The sequence below is a fragment of the Trachymyrmex cornetzi genome, unplaced genomic scaffold (genome assembly GCF_001594075.2).
Source record: "Trachymyrmex cornetzi isolate Tcor2-1 unplaced genomic scaffold, Tcor1.1 scaffold657, whole genome shotgun sequence".
In the NCBI taxonomy this organism is placed as follows: domain Eukaryota; kingdom Metazoa; phylum Arthropoda; class Insecta; order Hymenoptera; family Formicidae; genus Trachymyrmex; species Trachymyrmex cornetzi.
The window spans coordinates 135,211-138,903 of record NW_017299978.1 but is presented as its reverse complement, the minus strand read 5'-3'; the positions used below and the strand labels follow the sequence as shown (position 1 = coordinate 138,903).

General features: G+C 29.4%; 1 pseudogene; it reads right to left on the bottom strand.

Moving 5' to 3' along the window:
- Positions 1 to 1,750: 1,750 nt before the first annotated feature.
- Positions 1,751 to 3,383, bottom strand: LOC108767165 (putative nuclease HARBI1; annotated as a pseudogene).
- Between the last annotated feature and the right edge of the window lie 310 nt (positions 3,384 to 3,693).

Below are 3,693 nucleotides of genomic sequence, written 5' to 3'. Positions count from 1 at the left end.
TCTATTTGTAATTTTTATAAATCATATTTTATATTTATTTTTTGATAGGACTTATACATCCAAATAATGACACAAGTGACATACAAACAACATCAGAAAACTATACAAATAATCTTTCTGAAGAAAAAGGTATAATATATTATTACTACTTTTTCAAGAATAGAAAATGTACTTAAAAATGACAAAAGCAGAGTTAGTATGTACTATTTTGTAGGTACTTTTCATTGGCCACATGAGGTAATTCTTCTACTTCTTGCATTACATGAGGAACATGAGTGCCAAATTAAGAATGGAAAAATATCAATGAAAAAATTGTGGAATATTATTGCTCTAGAACTAAATAAAAAAGGTTATAGTGTCACAGATTTGCAATGCAAAAGCAAAATGGCAGGCATGAAGAATACTTATAAGAGCATAAAAGATTATAATGCAAAGAGCAGTAACAATCCTAGAAGATGGCAATATTTTGATGTAAGTATATAATTATCCATTTTATGTATGTTAGGTAAGTTTTTTAATTCATCAATTGATCACTCAAATTATGTGCAAATGCAGCTTTTTACGGAACAAAGTTGCACTTTGCATAGAATATGATTGATTAATTGATAAAATAAAAAACTCACCTATACTATGTTTTGAATGAACCATGAATATCATTATTTTTTTGAGATACTCTAGATTATGGATAAACAGTTTAATGATAAACCTTGGGTAGCTCCAATACTTACATTGGATAGCGCCAATCCATCTCCATTATCTGAAATTACTAATACTGGACAGAAAAAAAGAAGTTCACCAATAATATATCCAGTAGAATCCAAATTATCCGATACTATCGAAGAAACTCGATAACGAGATTATAATTTTAGCGTTAAATAATGTCGTGTTAGATAACCTGGGGGACTTTGCTACATAATTTTCTAAAAAAAATTTGTAGAATCTTTATTCTGTTACATTTAATATTGAATACATAATTACAGGTATTAAGCAATTTTCGTTATTAGAGAAAGTAATTGCTGTGACAGAAGAAAATAATACTCAGCGCCAGAAAATGCACGAAGAAGCAATGGCTCGACAAGACAGATTACTTGACATTCTTGAAAAGATGATTACTAAATAAATAGAGAACTCAATACCAAAGCGTATTTTTTTCATACTTATAATATTCACTTTTAATATTTACTGTATAATTATTGTTAAATTCGTTATAATATTTATATAAATGTGTTATTTAGTTACATAATTTTACAAGACTGATATGAATAATAATTTTTGTTAAGTTATACATTATATATAATATATGTATATATATGTATATATATATATACTCGAGTATATAATATGAAATAATAATAGTTGTATCATATAAAACAATTTCTTAAAGGCATATTTCTTATATGAAGCTCTAAAGAGGTATAATTTCATGTGGTGAGGTTTAAGTAATAACTTGAAATTATTTAATTTTATTTTTGTTTGTTTATTATTTCCATAAGTTTATTATTAATATTATCACAATTGAGTTATACGAATTCATTTAATAATTTGTATTAATAGTTCAGTCATTAACATACAATCTTTCTATGTGATACTGTAATACTATAATACTATAATAGATAGTCTTTGTACGTGATACTGTAATACTATAATACTGTAATAGATAGTCTTTCTATGTGATACTTAAAGTAATACAAATACTTTATATTCATGTTACAATGCATATCTAAAAAATATATGAATAAATGTATATTTTTCAAGCGAATCTCATATGTAAATTGGCACAAATGTTATTTCTTTTATTTACTGCAATGTTTCTATTATTACCACATTTGAATTGTTGTAACGGGTTTGCTTCTTCAACTTCTGCAACAACTACATCTTGCAACTGCAATTCATCTCTTCTCAGCAAACAAATATTGTGTAGCACACAACATGCTAACATGTGATAAGGAATAAGTTCTATGCAATGCATAGCCAGCATATGTAAAAGACTCCTCTAGCGACATTTCAGAAGAGCAAATGCTCGCTCGATTGTCATTCTAGTTGAGGAATGGCAAAAATTATAATTTTTCTGACGTTGCGTCAGATGTCCATTGTCAGTATACGGAGTTAAGATATGCTGATGCAGTTTGTAAGCAGCATCTCCAATTAAATGTGTGTTGTTTGGAAACTTATCTGGATTATTAATATATTCTTTAAGAGGCGATAAACGAAAAACACGAGCGTCATGGACTGAACCAACATTTCCAACATAAATATGTGTAAATTGTCTTTTGTGATCACAGCCTATAAAAATATCGAGTTTATGTTATTTGTAACTATTTGAGTTACAGTTTTCTAGTAAATACTTAGTAATAATAACTTATATCAATATTATAATTTCATATAACAGAAGAGTAATACAACACTCATGTTGTACATAATAATTATATTATTGAATAAGAAATTAGAATATTAATGTAATATTATTATTAGTTAGTATTTATTAAAATTATATTAGTAATAACACAACAGATATAACAAAATTAATGATATTAATACATAAAAGTATTATTTGAACACGACCTGAAGCTGAATCGAATAATGACCTTTTCTATTCACATAAGCTTCTGCATTTTCTTTTGGTGCAGGAATGTTTATGTGAGTGCCATCTATGGCTCCAATCGTATCTGGAAAGCCACTCATATTAGAAAAACCAAGCACAGTTTCTTGTATTTTATTCCCTGCAACCCATACTATAAATTGTGGTGAAAGCTCGCATAATGCTGCAGTAACACGGCGCATAGTTCTAATAACGGTGGCATGACCAACGTTAAAACGTTGAATTATAGATCTGAAATAAAATAATTTGTACAAAGTTATAAAAAGATTTGTTATTCATAGTTGATTACATAATTGAAATAATTATCATATTTACCTATATGAATCTGGAGCTGCAAAACGCCATAAGCTTAATAAAAGTTGTTTATCTGGAGGTATCATTTCATTTCTGTCAATACTACGAGTAAGTTTGTCTCCAATTAATTGCAAAAGATATTCAAATGTTGACGGTAGCATCCTAAGTTGTTAAATGCAAGTTATGAATTTCGAACTTTTATGTACAGATTTATGATAATGTAACAAGTATATAGTAACTACACAAGTACATGCAGTGACAAAACATACCGAAAGTGTGACTGAAACTGTACACCATTGAGTGAAGGGACTAAATGTTCTACGTATCCTTGTACTTTAGGAATTTGTTCCTTTTCTTTCAAAGCTGTATTTGTTTCTTCTACTATCGTTAAAAGATCTATATTTTCATCTTCATAAATATAACTACAAGATTCTTGAAAAATATTTATTACTCCATGTATTAATGCCACGTTCGTCTCCATATTAATATGAATTATTCAATATCTTCTTAAGAATACAAGACGTTTACGAGATTTTTTTGCAGGTTACGTTCAATAGTCTAAGCCCGGATCCTCATACAGACACTGGCGCTTTGACACAGAGCACTGATTGGTGAAAAGTCGGTTGTGGGGGTAAAATTTACCTCCATCAGCCGTTTTTCACCAATCAGCGTTCGATGTCAAAGCGCTGTTGTTCGTATGAGGATCCGGGCTAAGGCTGGATCCTCAATCCTCATACAGACACCACTCGAGCGGATCGGACGTGTTCCCTCTCGTCTCGGGTGTTGCGTCACCTCGACTA